The sequence below is a fragment of the Vicugna pacos genome, unplaced genomic scaffold (assembly GCF_048564905.1).
Source record: "Vicugna pacos unplaced genomic scaffold, VicPac4 scaffold_130, whole genome shotgun sequence".
Taxonomy (NCBI): Eukaryota; Metazoa; Chordata; class Mammalia; order Artiodactyla; family Camelidae; genus Vicugna; species Vicugna pacos.
The window spans coordinates 229612-246049 of record NW_027328810.1 but is presented as its reverse complement, the minus strand read 5'-3'; the positions used below and the strand labels follow the sequence as shown (position 1 = coordinate 246049).

Here is a 16438-nt window from a genome sequence, read left to right as displayed (position 1 = left end):
CCTCTTCACCCGCGTGGACACGATGGCAGGAGACCCAGATTCTTGTCTAAGTTACATCATCATGGATTCTCATCCATAATAATGTATGACTCTATGCCGCCTTATGTCCATTAAAACTCAAATATGATAACACCAATATCTCAGCAGAATATCTATGTCTCCACTTCCTGTCTTCTAATAGGAGAATATTTTTATGGACAAAAAGCAGAAATCCAATTTAAAAAACCATGCACGAAGCCAGGTGAAATTCTGCTTAAGAGACTGCTCTCACGCTGAGTAAATGAAAACTCAGAAAAAGTGGCCCTTCTCCCTCAGCAAATGGGAGGTAGCCTGATGTGTGTGTGTGTGTGTGTGTGCACGTGTGTGTGTGTGTGTAAATCAAATACAATGAATTCTGGGATGTGTACAGTTTTTTTAAGTCACTGTCATTTCATGGGAATGAGCCAACATTTAAATAATTTGAATCTAGTGTTCTGAGAGAGTCTCAGGCTCTTGGTGGAGGAGGTGAAAGGGGAGAGTGAAGGAGGAAAGAGGTACATGAAGCAAAGAACTAAGAATACTGCCAGGGAAAGGCAAGACGTTAGTTTTGTTCTTCCTTGCACCACATACAAATTAGGGACTCGCTTTCTGCTGATGACTTATAGAGCACTGATTTGCAGGAGAAGAGGGGACAGCTCATTGCTCACTGAGCTTGAGACTGTACGTGGCATCTTATAGACACAAATCATTTACCCTGATCAAACACTCTAGCAGCAGGCTGTAATTCTTCTGTTTTGAGAGACAACAAAGCAGGAGTTCAAACAGGATGCATAACTTGACAAAAGTCAGAGGTCCAGTAAACTAAAGAGGATTAATTCAAACTCAGATCTGAATGCAGAGTCTGATCTTCCCACTCCCAGGACTGGAAAATCCTTAACACAGGCTCCCCAGCTCCCCTGCATTGTTCCTGGCACCAAGCATTTGCCATGGCAATGGTCACCATTTCTCACAGACACAGCGCTCTGTGCAGCAAATGACCTTGATCAGACCTTGATCATCTACCTGCCACGCCCACCAGGCTTCACCATACAGGCAGGAAAGCTGGCTTTCAAGTGCATACAAAGCCATTCCTTGTCTAACCTGGGCTCTTCTGTGGTTTCTCCAGCCTAAAGGCAGCCATGAAACTGCTCACAGTTTGTACATGAGCCACACTACCTCTCTCCATCTGTCTCCCCACCTATACTACTTAGCTATGAACATTTTGAGAATCTTCGACACAAATTTTTAAAAACAAAAAAGAAAGGATTCTGGAACAACTACTTAATACTTACAATTTTAAATGACAAAATACAAAGTGAGTATTTACAAACCGAATCTTCCTTTCTAAATTTCAGTTTTAAGCGTTTAAAAATATAATAGCAAAAAATTTTCACTTACAAAATTGACAAAAACATAAACAATAATCTGGAATAAGTTAAAAAATAATGCCCATGTTCTAAATGGAGAAACTTCAGGGCTGTACTGAGGGGTAAAGTAAGAGGTGAGAATGTAGAGACATCAACAAATTGCATGGAGGAAAGCAGTTTTGTAAAGATGTAAGTTCTCATCAGAATAATTCAAAACTTACTGAAAACTCCCATGACAACTCCAATCTGATTTTTTTTAACTTGAACAAAATATTTTGGAATTCTTCAGGAATAATAAAATCATAATACTAGACAAGAAAATTTGGGATGGAAGAAAAGAATGAAAAAAATTCAGACTGCCAATTATTAAATAAATTTTTACAATATGTAAGTTATGGTGCTGGAGTAAGAAAGGCAGATTGACAGAAGGGAACCATGAGCTCAAAAAGAGACTCTAGTGTACACAAGTATTTTGTAAAGGTGGGATTTCAAATCAAAGAGAAAAGTATGAGTTCAGTAATTGTCCTGAGACAATCAGACAATCACCTAGAAAGAATAAATACTATTCCTCTCATAAGGACCACAAGATAATTTACAGACAGTGATGTAAATATAAAAAAGTACTAATAACAGCAAATACAACACTTTGCTCTTATTAACTCAACTTACCCTTACATTAACAAGTACTATTATCATCTCCATCTTAGAGATTAAAAAAAACCTACAGAGGAGATTTATTCCAGTATAAGAAATTATTTTTAAGAATAATTTCAAAGATAAAACACATAAGGAATACATTTATTATCATAAGAATATGTTGAGACACTACCAAAATAAAAATCCTCCTAAACAAAATGAAAGGAAAGAAATGACAAGAAAAAGCTCTGTGATACATGTTGTTGAAGACAAGAAGTTAATGTTCATAACATACAAAGAGCTGTCACAAACCAACAAGAAGCTCCCCCACTTAAATGTGTGCAAAGGATAAAAGGAATCATTCATTTTAAAAAAGTCAAATGGCTAATGAGTGAAAAATGCTCAATACCTCACTGGTCATCAAATGCAAACTAAAACAATGAAAAAGCACTTTTGCTCATCATATTGGCAAATATTTTTAAAAGATATTCTATCTAGTGTCCATCTGTGGGAGAAGAAACCATGAGCGACATTTTCAGAGGACGACATGTCAATGGATATGTAAACTCTGAAAAACGTACGTACACAATGACTCAACACCACTTCTAGGAATCGTTTCCTTTAGGAAAAAACAAATTAGGTCCAAAAAGATGTACCCATCAGGGCATTTACACAGCACTGTTTACAATGGTGGGAAGAAAAACTGAAGTGAAATCATATCCAGCAATAGAGAATTGGTTACATAAGTAATTGTGCATCTTTTCATTCCCCTATGGAAGGAATTTCTAGAGTTACTTGAATGGAGTCTGTGATGAATGTAAATGTCACATCCAGGGACTAAATTTCCAGAAGCCTTAACTAAGGGAATACTCATAAAAGATCACAGGAATGTCTGTACAAGAAGGATGCCAGTCAAATATCCTTTCTGACAGTGGAAAATGGAGAAAATTTAACTGTCCACCATCAAGAAAATGATGCGGTAAATCACGACGAGCTGCGAGCAATGAGGGAGCCAGCGTTTCGCCGTGGTCCAGGGCCTTGTCCACAGCATTCTCTCACCAAAGGTGTGCGTGGGAAAGAGACCACACCCGCAAATCAGGAGACCCCTCCACTCTATCTGAAAGGACCGGGTGAGTCTGGAGTGGGAGGACGTCTATGATATACACCTGAGTGATTAAAGCGAGCTGCAGAAAAACATATAGTATGGTCTCATTTTTAAATAAAGCATATATACACACACGTATACATGGAATTCTCATATGTGTGTATATATGTATGTCATAGGCATAAAGGTCATGAAACATATATATCAAATTTTCAACAGTTTTTACTCTTCGGAAATAAGGGGAAGGGAGGTAGGGCCTTCCTGTACCACCACAGTTCTCTTTTCAGTATTTCAGTTAAGTATACTTGGAATTTAAAAGTTTATTTAAGTCCGAAGTAAAATTGACAATGCCTCCACAAGACAGAATGCTATACTGGTCATCAAAAATCATGCCAGAGGAGATAGAATATTGTAGAAAAACATATAAAAAGCCAAATGGAAAATGGAGGTGTCCACACAGTAAACAGTCACAGAGTGCTCTCTGGTTTTTTATGACAGAGGTGATCCACACTGATGAAAATATACGTTAACGTCTTAATTATTATCTTTGAATAGCGGGACAAGGATAGCCTCTTTTGCCCCCTTTTTCAGAGTTATTATTTTAAATTCACATTCTTTTTCATCTGAAAAAAGCATTTTTGGGTGTGTAGTACTATGCATTGGAGAATAATACAAGAATACTTAGAGAAACAAGTAACTAGGAGACAAAGCAGCAGCATCACACAATGTAGGACGGGCGATCCTGATTAACACCACGCAGTTACATAAGGACCCACAAAGTGAGAGCACCTGCTGTAACAGGGCGTGGCCCCCTTCTATTTGTCAGCAGTGTCTTCAGGGCTGAGGCAGTTCTGAGCACGGCCAGTGTCAGTGCTGGTGTCTGGATGGATGCTACTGGGGGTGAGGGCACCTGCAAGCCGAGAGGAAGAACAGAAATCATCCTCTGCCTTTTCTGTCTTGTTTCTTTGTTACTTTAAAAGAGAGCCATATATAAGATAAACCGTGTATCTCCCCAAATGAAATTTCAGTAATGAAACCGTTTTTAAAGACTTCACAGCTTATATTCTGCCTATAACTGTCTTTTCAACAAAGATCATATTTATTAAATGTTAATTAACTCAGTTAATTAACTCCCTGTTGAAACATTCTAGTAAAGAACATGAAATGCAGTATGTAAAAGAACCACACCTGCAGTGACTAGCTCAGCTGTCTTGACGGCAGTGCAGTCAGCCCCCACCATCCCGTGGCCCTGAGCTCCTGATGCTGGTAAGAGATTACGCTGCCGCCTCAGATGGAGAGAAACGGTGAAAGCATTTCTTGAACCCTACAGCACTGACAAAACATAACTGACAAATCCCAGGCCCCTTTGAGGCTCTCATTTTCTGTTTCTGGCCAACCCCCATCAATGAGCAGAACCACCCAATCCCCGAGCCATGGGACTCACGTGGGAAGCAGTTTTGGAGAAATTTCCAGGTATAGAATGTAACCAACTATACATAGAACTCTGAAAAAGAAAAGATGCCATACTCTGATTTTGGAAGACACTCAAAATATTCTCCTAAGCCTTAGTAGCTGGAAAGGCTGGGCTTCTCCTAAGTCACTTATTTATTTCACAGCCAGTAAGCATCTCCCTCAAATCCTGCTTCCCTGTGTCTGCTGGGAGCTTGAAGCACACTGCTGCTGTCGATCTTATAAGTCACATGGCAGAGAAATGTGTCTCACGCCTGCAATCCTCACACAGGCTCGCCTCCTAGCCTCACTGTCTGAACTGGGCCCCATTTTCTCACCTGTTTATTTGGTATCTGTTCTTCTGTAAGCTACCTGAAATGCGTTTTGGAACATGTCAGAAGAAGCAGTGGGTTGAGAAATGGACAGATTGAGAGGTGAGAGATGGGCAGACAGAAAGAGAGACTCCAAGAAAAGGGGAACAAATAAAATTTCCTATGCAAAACCCTCTTCTAATCAGGGAAGGAAACCACCACGGAAAAGTGTGAAGAGGCAGGTAGCTTAGGACTGTTTCCTGGATTCCATGAAAAGTAATACCAAGAGATGAGAGGGTAGAACTTTAAATAGTAAAAGAAAAAAAGCACGCATGCTTGAAAAATATATCTACAATATGTACTTTCTAAAGAATAGACTGAAATCAGCAGGGCCCAATAACACTACACTTGGGTATTTACAGAAGTGAGAATCCCATCTCCAAACCACAAGGCATCCCTTCAGAGCACTGACAGTCTACATGTGGCGGTCATAAAGCCATCACCGCAAAAGCTATGCTACCCTGCACTTACGAGGAATGAGCAGCTGTGCTCAGGCTGCCCATGCGCATCATTTACACCCCACAGCACCTCTACGGGGGGGACGCCTAGCGAGCCCCGTCTCTGCAGGACAGAAAACCAGTTCTGGAGAGGCTAAGCCGACTTACCAGTTCTCCATCTCACAGGACTGGTCTCTCCAGAGCAGGACACGAACTCGGACCCACGATTGTAACCATGGTACTACAGTGCTTTGTGTGCTGTTTGTGTGTATAATACATTTGTTTCTATCATGAAAGGTTACTTAATAAATGATCGGTTGTCTTGTCTATCTCTTTAGCTCACAATCAATCTTTATACTGTTGAATTGTACTCTTTTCCCCTGAAGAAAGGAATGGAAACAGCGGGGGTCAGAAAGAGGTGGGGCTCCATTCTTTATCTGGGATCTCATCTCATCGAAGTCTCCAAACAGGGAAAAGGAGCAAATGTTCTCTTTATCTTTTAAAGAGAGGGCTCCAGTGATGGTGACTTATTCAATTACAAAATCAAGGCTGGGGAAAGGGCACATGCAGCAACTAGAGCAGTATCAGCTGTAGGAAGGTCAAAAGTGCTCACGGGAGGGCTCAGGGGGCAGCCTCATTTAATTTCAATCAATAAAACAATAACAAACTCTAAAAATACTGGCCTACAATGGATTAGCTCTTTCTTGACATCTAGCAAGTTTCCACAGCCCACATGTAACATTATCGGGAACCAGTGAAAGGAAGAGTCCACAGACAAGGAAAATCAATGCCACAGGCAGGCTGAAACCCAGGCTGGAGTTTAGGAAGAGAAAGGGCATAGTTAAGAACTGGGGAAAGGCTGGGGAAAAAAATCATCACAAGGACTCTCAAGCATCATCCAACAATCATATAATCATTCATTCAAGAGAGAGTTACTGAGGTCGTATTCTGTGCAAGATTGTACAGCGGGTGAAGCAAGAGCGCAGCGTCCATGGTGGCAGCAAGTTGCGGGGCTCAAATACACTTCTGATCCCGGTACCTTGCACACTTGTCCTCAATATAAAGGCAAAGATAATTAAAGTAAAATAATACTCTGTAAACTCAAAGCATTGTTGAAAATAAAAAGTTAAAGAAGACCTAAATACCAGGACAGACACTCCACACACATTCCCCTATCAAAAGAAAGTGCTCTTGGAATGGCAGTGCTCCCCAGAGCGATCCGTATATTCAACGTGGTCTCGATCACAATCCCAGCGGGCTCCTCTGCAGAAACTGACTATCTGCTGCTACAATTCATATGGGAATTCAAGGATCTCAGTAACCAATACGTACTTGAAAAAGAAAAATTTGAGAGGACTTATAATTCTCAATTTCAAACCTTACAACTGTATCTCCAGGTGAGATTAGAGGCCATTGTGAAGTTATTACTGTGTTAATCCTTATTTACTAAATTCTCTACAATGAATATTACTGTTACAATAAGAAAAATAAAAAGTAAGTTATCCTTTAAAACATGCACACCGATTCATTCATTGGGAAAAAATTATTCTATCAATTAAGAGATAAATATCTATTGAAAAAGGACAACTTAAAAACAAGAGTGCATTTGCATTTTTCATAAATTGAAAACTGAAAAGCACAAAGACGTCAAGTTTCTAGGGAGACCAATGCAACATATTAATAGTTATTTTCAGAAATTCTAATTTAACAATAAAAACTCTGGAAAGGGAAAATCGTGACTGAGAGCCAACTGCAAACACATGGAGAGCAAAGGCCTAGAAATCACAGTTCCTTTAACTCTGCTCCTAACACAATAGGAGAGGAAATTCCTCACTGAGGGGACAGTGGAATCCCATGCATAAGACAGGATACACAGTACAAACTGCACTAGAATTGGGGGTGATTTCCATAGAAGAATTCTAAAGTTACAAAATTGCTGAAAAACTATTAAAACACTGACAGAAAGATTAAAACACACAGTCATATATATTATATAGAAACATATGTAGTCTGCTCCCATGTTGCATTTAAATACAAATATATTTGTTCATTTATGGGCACTTATGACTTTATCCCTGGTAGAATATTTCAACTAAAACAAATAATCAATATAACACTCCTTTTGTCAAATCTACTTGATAAGTTACTCTGCTATGTAAACATAATGTGTCTAAGATAGATGTAAAATTAGTGAAAAAGAGCTTTGTATGGCTTCTTGAACTATTCTCAAAATTCAAAGCTTAATTTTAAAACAGATCTGAACAGTAATTCTATATTACCTTTCCCGTCGTGAAATGAACAACACAGTCTGTTGTCAAAATTCTGTCCTTACAATGATTCACGAGCACCGTATCCTCACAAAACTGCTGGACAGCAAGGCACTATCCAGACACTGTGACCCAACAAATGAAACACAATGAAGACAGTGACCCTATTCTGGAGGGCTTATAGTCTGTGTCAACACCAGGGTTTTATTTGATTGGTTTGATTGGTTGGCAAAATAAAATCAATCAAGTACTTTCTTCTTTGAGCATTCTATAAGTCATGACTCTGCTGTTAGTGTCATGAGCAGGAAAGACTTAAGCATGACTTGATTAGATCAACTAGCAACAATCATCACTGGAGAGTGAGTAATAAAGAAGTTAACTGATAGCAATGCTTCTCCCTACATGAGACCTAAAATAAATCGACACTGATATCCGAAAAGAAAATGAGAATTTGAGGTCCCCAATAAGAAAAAAATCTAACAAGAAATCAAAAAAGTAAAGATTGTTTCATTAACGTTTCCTGGAAAGATTGGAGCATGGTGGTGTTGAGCTCAGATGCTAGGGAAAAACATGAGGGTCTGAATTCCCACAGCACTGGGTAGCTTTGACACTAATATGTCAGTCAAATTCTCTGCATCTCAGTCTCCGATGCATAGACTGGGGACAACAACCGCACCCATCTCCTAGAACGGTCCTAAGAATTAAGTTATTTTATATATACAAGTTTTAATAAAATACATCAGATATTAAATATTACCCCAAAAGCACAAGGAAAAATGAAAACAGAGATAAATTGGAGTTCATTAAACTTTAAAACTTTGCTTCAAAAGACACCATCCAGAAAGTGAAAAAACAACACTCAGGAGAAAATTTTTTCAAATCATTTATCTGATAAGGAATTTGTGTATCAAAAAAAAATTCCACAGCTCAACAATAAAAAGGCAACTCAATTAAAAAATGAAAAAAGAATCTGAAAAGATATTTTTCAAGGAAAATATACAAATGGCCAATAAGCACAATGAAACGGTGTTCAATAAAATTAGCTCTAAAGGAAATCAAGTCAAAACAACTAGGAGAAACCGCTTCACATTCACTACAATAGGTTAAAATCAAAAAAAGATTAACAAGCACTAATGAGGACACAGAGGAAGCAGAGCCCGCAGCCATTGCTGGTGAGGATGTAACACAGCGTGACCACTTTGGAAAACATCCTGGCACGTCCTCAGAGAGTTGAACATTTGGCTTCTGAATGATCCAGCAATTCTGCTTCCTGGGCACACAAGTAAGAGAACTGAAAACAAATGTTAACATAAAAACTCCTACAGGAATATTCACCATTACTTTTCGCCATTAATTATCAGAGCCAAAAAACAGAAACAACCCAAATGACTATCACGTGATGAATGGGTAAATAAAGGGGCCCAGCCATACAGTGAAATATTATTCAGCAATAGCAAAGCATAGAGTACTGACCCAGGCCACAACGTGGACAAACATTGAAAACGTTACTCAGTGTGAAAGAAGTCAGTCAAAATAGACGGTTCCACTTCCATGAAGTGACTCGATTTGCATGAAATGTTCAGCACAGGCAAATCCACAGAGACAGAAGAGTGGCTCCCTGGGGCTTGGGGAGGATGGGGAAGTTGATAATGTCTGCTTATGCGTACTGGGTTTCCTGTTGGGGGGAAGAAAATATTCTAAGATTGACTGGGATGCACATTTCTGGGCATAGAGTAAAATCCGCTGTACATTTTAATGGGTGATTTGTATTAAAACTGTTAAGAACAAAAGCACCTCGGATTAGTACCTTCCATAGTAAATGCAAATTGCTAACATTTATTACAGGAAGAAGAAACTGCCCTCAGCATGAAAGCAGGAGATCAGCAAATATTAGTTAACCGAAATTGGACAAGAGCATTTCACTTGAAACTGTTGCTGAGTGTACAAGAAATATTCAGACATGACAAGGAAAATCAGTTTGACATCACGAAGAAGCATTCTGCTTCAAATGCAAATCAAGGATTCGGCAAGCCCAGCTGCTACAAATGACCAGAGAAGAAACCTGGTTCTTAAAACAAGCACCAGAGCCAACAAGGAAATGGTGGTGAGGAAAGCAGGCGGCCTAAAATCTGGAACAGTGTGCTACAAATAATTTCTCCACTGAAAATTCAAAAATAAAATGAAAGTGATGTAATGCTGTGTTGAACTCACGTGAATGGGCTTCCTGCAGTGCTTGACAGTTCTGTAACCCCGAATGACTCAGGAGAATCAGCATGGCTCCTGGGAGTCCCCAAGTAACTGCCCATCAGCACGCTGACCACCATCACACGTGCCAGGGTTGAATTGCAGAGAAGAGAGCAACCTCTGAAAGGCACAGGGAATGTTGACAAGGGAATAAAAGGCTGCGGTCAATCCTGGGACAGAGGCCCTGTGAGCAGAGGCCAGAAGGCTGCAGGTGAACTGGAGTGGCCCTGGGGCAGGAAGGGACCACAGGGGAGCATATCTCAATTATCTCCTCTCTCTCCCTCGGGTAGGAGGGATAAAGCCTGCATCCTTCTCACCTGGAACTGTGGGTTCTGGCTGGCGGAAGTCTTACCGACACGGAATGAATTTCTCAAGACTGCGGAAAAAGGAAAGAAAGCGAGAGGGATTAGGGAGCCAAATCCACGAGTCTCTCAAATGCTCCCATATTTATTGTGTATAATCAAAGTAAAAAGTCAATAACAGTTGTGAGATAGTAGGCAGGAACTTGGGGAAAGAAGGGATGAGACAGAGATTGTAGACTCCACCATGAGTACTAAGGCTTAGTTTACCTTTAGGGAAGTCATGGGCTGAGGGGAACAAGATACATTTTTTAGACATGTTCATTACAAAGCAGACCACCAGACCAGCCTGGTCCCTGTTTTGGGGATAATAGACTATCTAACACCACGCAGGCCTGGCGTTTATAGCTGAGGGCCTGGGTCATTGCTGTGCAATAAGCAGTGTGCTATCTATAACCTCAAATATGCAAGCAAGGCATTGTCTCTGCTTTTTATGGCAAGGAGACAGGAGTGAGGATGCACAGGTGTTTGCTTTAAAGCAGTTAATAAGCACATTGTTTTTCTTAAAGTTGACAGGCGGCTGCGATGTGTTACAACTTGTTAACTCAATCATGGGCTCCCACATGGAACCATTATGGAGGACATCCTAGGATGACAAATCCTGGCTCTGGATCTTTTCCTGCCAGCTTCGGCCACTCCAGCAGGGTCTAGACACATCCCTGAATAACGATCCCACAGAACCACCTAAACTCTTAACTCCTGGTGCTTGAAACTTAATTTTAGCTCTACACAACTTAATGTAGAAAAGTTTCAGAAATAAAAGATATTATATTCTTTTTATATCTCATCATAAGACTGATTTTTCTGATTGCTCTAAGCTGCTTCTACATGGTAAAGCACCTAATTCTGCAGGTGAATTCAGTACTTTCCTTTGGGCATAACTAGACAGTCTGGGCTGTCTGACTTCTATTAGTCAAATACCAATACACTTAATTGATTTCTTTGTTCATCAATTTCAGCCTGGAGGTGAGGGTCTATCACTATTTTCCTCAGCCCACCCTCTACTCTTTTCTCATCAGCATCTCAGGCCTCCTGAAAACAAAACAAAGCATTTGTTTCCCTTCATCTACACTTTCCACAAAGGCAACAGGAATCATCATGCCTAGAGAATGAATTCAACACAAATGTTAAAACAAAAATCTATAAACCTGAAGCAACTCCATCTCCGACTCATGATACACAATGACATGAGAGTAAGTGTGTCAGGTACAAAGCATGCGTGAGCCTGACCACCTCATTTCTATTCTTCAAAGGAAGGAAGGTTTTCGTATTTTTTATTATCATTCTTTGTCATTGTTTCTGATTAAGCCAAAAAATTTTTTATGAAATAATTAAGCACTGCAATAACAGATTTTCGCTGTATCAATTACAGAAGGAATTCAGAGGGGATAGGAAAACCCACCTCTGTAAAAAATGCAAAATTCCTTCCCCTGTTAAGAACACGAATAAAAAATGCAACAGAATTCAAATTCTTGTGGAGAGGACAAAAGCCACAGAATCAAAGCAAAGTCATTATTATGACTCAATCCAAAATTCACTGGACAAACATGCTCAATGCATTCAAATAATTTTTAAGGCACACTGCAAACCATTCACTTAATTATCTACAGGCTAGAGGAAGAATTTCCCTCTATAACAGACAACATAAATCAATAGGTTGCCCCACCAAACAAGGAACAAACATCAGGTTTTTTGCAGTTCTGATAAATCAGCAAGTTTTAAAGATCAAAATCCAGAAATTTTAAACATTCATTCACACCAGAATGAATCAAGCACTTAAAAAAAATAAATAACCCAAAGAAACTAAACACATTGATCACGTACCTGGATCAATGAGAAATTCTTGTACAGCTGGAAAAAAAGAACAGTCTATAGACTTATACTTGAAAAATAAAACTACTTTTAAAGATAACTGCTAAAACACATTTCATCATTCATGTTGCCTTGAAAAATCTGAGGCACTTGTCTCTGATCAGAAAAGCAATTCTGAGTATTAGTATGTTACAATTCAGTGCCAGTTTGCTTTAGAAGAAAAAAGAAAAGCTACTGTTTCTCATCTTGCACAAAGTTTAAAGAACCTCCCTGCCTCTATCTCCTCCCATTTTCTAAGCTCATGCTCCCCAACCCTTCTGAAACAATTATGAGAACCTCTTATTCCCACCAATATGCCAAATCACAAAAGAGTATCAATTTATTTGTGTAAATATATACCTACACCTTGAACTGGAGGAGAAAGATTTCAGAAGGCTATATGGAACTTATTGCTACATTCCTGAAATCACACACATACACGTTCACAGAGACACAGACATATACAAACTGAATTACTGGGCACTTCACAAGCTAAGGACTTACAACTTCTAGAAGATAACTTTGTAGTTAGTTTAAAATACAAAACGGTCAGCTTTTGAAAGCCTTGAACATTGCAAAATCATCCAAATATCAATGAGATCCAATTAGCCTTCTCTGTAGAATGTAATTCCCCATGATGGCAAAGCAGACCCTAAGAAGTAGTGGATCCAAGACTCGTGTTTTTCACTAGCTATGATCGTTTTAAAACATGTAAACAGATTTAGAAAGGTATGTCCCTATGACATTTATTCTTATTGAGATGGCATATGTATTCAATTGTCTATGCAGAAAATAGGACCCATGATGGTGTTTAAGAAATATTTTGTGTATTGAAATATTTATTTTTAAGTGCAGACAAGGAGGGTGGGTATTACTCCATTGTAGAGCACCTGTTGTGCACGCACATGTTCCTGGCTTCAATCCCCAGTACCTTCATGAAAATAAATAAATACAAGTGCTTACTTAAAAATAAGAATAAATTTATATAAAAAAATAAATGCAGACTAAAAACCACTGCAATCTAGGAGCCACAATTATAATAAAAAACAAGTGTTTCTATCAAATATTGACTATACGCCAATCACAGAGACAACCACAAATCACACCTGACAACCATCACGTGTGATTCTCAGCAATCCTACTAAGTAGACACGGATGAGAAACCCGGCTCTGCGGATGAGGAGACGGAGCTCGGAGGAGCCGGGGACACTGACCGTCCTGCTCCCCGTGACACCGCGTCAGCCCAGGGCAAGCGCTGACAGAGCTGCACTGAGGGGACACCCAGCTGCATGGAACCATGGGGGATTGGGGAGTCCTAGAAAATACTCAAAAGTGTTCAATGAAAAACCATCTCAAATATATTACTCTGTGCCCCATCCTCTAAACACAGAACATGTCTGGGACCTTTTTGATGCCTCCGTGTCCTTTCTGCCATCATCAGTTACGTGCCCTCTCAGCGCGACCAGTCATGAACTGGACCCCATACGAAGTGCACTCAGATGGAAGAGCTTTAAAAGCTGTTTTATGAAGTTTGTAAGACTCTGTCTATTCCTCACACAGGCGGTCATCCAGCACTACTCACCGGTGCGGATGTACCACCTGAAATCACACCTTTCTGCTTTTTAAAATCCCTTCATGTAATACAGACTTTTAAACAGCAAAGAAGCAGCTCAACCACAGACAGTGGACAGCTTTTCACCAAATGGACTCGGACAGCACATCTGACAACCTGGAAGCCCTTGTCTTCTATTAAACCCACTTCCAGGTACTTCATCATTTTCGGATTGGTGGACTCGGCCTCTGAATGGCCTACTCAGAGAGATCCCATCCTCACATCCGGGGGTGGGAGAGGACCCTGCTGCTGGGAGAAATCAGTGAGGAAGGTGGACATCCTCCAGCCATTTCTGCACGGGTAGAAATGCCACATGCTCAGAAATTATACCGTCAGCACCCCTGGGCTCCCATGGACTGGTTTCACATTAAGCAAACTTATGACACACTGATGCAAGAAAACCAGAAATTTAATTTATTAATGTAACAGGAGATGTGAAACTACAAACCAGATTGAAATATCAGAGTTCAACCATGAGTACAGATTCTCCTCCACGGCCCAATCTCGGGCAGGCAGTCACATGGCAAGCGTGGACAGAAGCAGAGCAGGAAGGGTTTCTAGATTAACTCAATGGACTAAATTTCTGTTATAAGAACAGATCTACTGCCTGGAAAACAATTAATGCCAATCACGGGGCACACTCCATGGACAGTGGCTGAGACACGACTGTGAGCACCTGTATAACTCCACTTTCCCTGTCCTTTCTGGTCTAACTGATGCAGAGGTACAGAGATCCAGGGATGCAGATACCTGTAAACACCCAAAGCCCATCCCTGGGAGCCTGGAAACCAGATAGCCAGGATTTAAATCCCAGCTCTGCCACTTACTAGCTCTGTTACCTTGGCCAAATTACTTACCCTCTGTGTGCCTCAATTTCCACACTGTAAACCTGGGATAACAATCAAATCTTTCTTACTCACTTGTTGTGAAAATTGGAGGATTCATTTCTGTAAAACTCTCAGAAAAGAATGTAGCACATTTTTGGTGCCCAACAAATTTCAATTTAATAAGAAAGTGATTTACAAGTCTCCCATCTAATCATCTTCTGTGTTTCATGACTATTCTGAGTCCCAAAGGAAATACTTATTTCCCCTCTTATAAACTCTTGAGGAGCACCCTTCTGTTTCAAGCCACCACCTGTTTAATCTGAGGGGGGATTCCCTCCTCCCCACTCCTCTGGTCCATGGGAGACTGCTTCTCCCTTCACACTCCTGACCACTGGCCCACGGCTAGCCCTCCTCACACTAACAGATTGAGGTGTGAGTCCGGGGAGACAAGCAGGGCATATGAAAGCTTTCCTTCCCCTCCAGTGTTGGCCACCCTTAGGAAGCAGCCGGGATGCTCAGTTCCATGGCAAGACAGTCCTGTGCATTATGGGTCAGAATCTCTCAAGGGAATGCTCGCTGTGGACCAGAGTTACCTGGGACTGCGTAAGTCTCTAATTCTGGGACATAGTGTCATGACACTCACTCTCCCACAGCCCTGAATTTCATGGAGAACGTGGCTTCATCAGTAATAAAGGAGACACTTATCGCCTGCCTGTTCTTCTTTGTCATCTCTCAGTTGGCTGCTGGACACAACATGTGTATAAGTATTGGGTCCCCTTAAGCCCCAACATATATGAAGTAACAAAAATTCTGTGGCTTAACATTGGTTCAGGGCGACTGTGTAACTGTCCTGACTCTGCTGGTGCTAAATTATGTGTATAGGAACTATGGAACCTCCTCAAATATCTTTCATCATAAAACCAGCTTTTCTTATTTTCCTGTTTCTCAGTAATTGCCAAAGACTATCAAATGATGGCTTCACACCAAATAGCAGTTAAGATTATGAGCCCTCTTGTCATACACACTGTGCTAAACACTTTACATAATTTCTAATTCTCACAATTCTACAAAGCAGAAATGAGTGTCCCCATCTCACAGACGAGGGAAAAACTCAGAACAAACTGACTCAGGATCACGTAGCTCAGTGGCAGCGCGTGCACACAAACCCAAGTCAAAACACCACACCCCTTTGTATATGTACCAAATCTCCTACCACCCATTGACACACAGCGGTGGGGATAATACTTAGGGAACTCAGTACACTTTTCAGCTTTAAGGTGCTCCAGAGGCCGCTTCTAGCTCTTTTATAAAATCCCGGCTCACTGGTTTCTAACACTGCAAGAAAAGTCCGATGTTGCAACTGTTTGCACAGGAAGTCTGAAATGTTCACAGCGAGATGATAGAATAAAACTAAGACATAAGCAGAATAATATTTCCAGGTAGTCAGACATAATGGACATTGTGCTACCCTGAAGCATTAAGCAAAGGAATCAAAAAAAAAAAAAAAAACGTTTAAGACTTCCTTTACAAAGAGGAAAGTTAAGACTGTAAGAAGGTGCAACAGCGCCACCTATGGCTTAAAAGGCCTTCCTGGTTGCCTGGAAAGGTGCAACACAAAAATTGCCTGTGGATCAGAAACAAGAATCAGATAACTAAAAGCTTATATAGTACATACTGCTCTCCTAGTCTTCATGTCTTGCACTGTAGCAAAAACCAACAGACCTGTACTAGGCCTATATTCATAAAAGTCATGTCTGTATTTTTCCAACAGGAGGTAATCTAAGTATCTTGCAAAATACTTCTCAAAGAGCCAGGAAATCATAGAAGTGTATTGAAATACAAAAACATTTATTTACATATTAAAACAGCATGAGCTTTTTCCTATTAAAAAAGCT

The 16438-nt window shown here is 40.3% G+C and overlaps 2 long non-coding RNA genes across 7 annotated transcripts in view; both read right to left on the bottom strand.

Moving 5' to 3' along the window:
* Positions 1 to 2947: 2947 nt before the first annotated feature.
* On the bottom strand, positions 2948 to 4824 carry LOC140695073 (uncharacterized). The gene is made up of 4 exons (XR_012070763.1): positions 4571 to 4824; positions 4315 to 4472; positions 3916 to 4036; positions 2948 to 3205 (listed from the first exon to the last, which is right to left on the bottom strand). It is a non-coding gene; the product is annotated as an uncharacterized lncRNA (long non-coding RNA).
* A 4440-nt stretch (positions 4825 to 9264) lies between these two features.
* Positions 9265 to 16438, bottom strand: part of LOC140695070 (uncharacterized) — a 35458-nt gene continuing 28284 nt past the window's right edge. For 5 of the 6 annotated variants that reach the window (XR_012070754.1, XR_012070756.1, XR_012070752.1 and 2 more), the window contains 3 exons: positions 10212 to 10270; positions 9862 to 10014; positions 9265 to 9325 (listed from right to left, as the gene is read on the bottom strand). This is a non-coding gene — a long non-coding RNA (uncharacterized lncRNA). Of the gene's footprint in view, positions 9326 to 9861; positions 10015 to 10211; positions 10271 to 12077; positions 12105 to 16438 lie in introns of all 6 variants that reach the window. The other variant, XR_012070755.1, reaches the window with a different exon arrangement.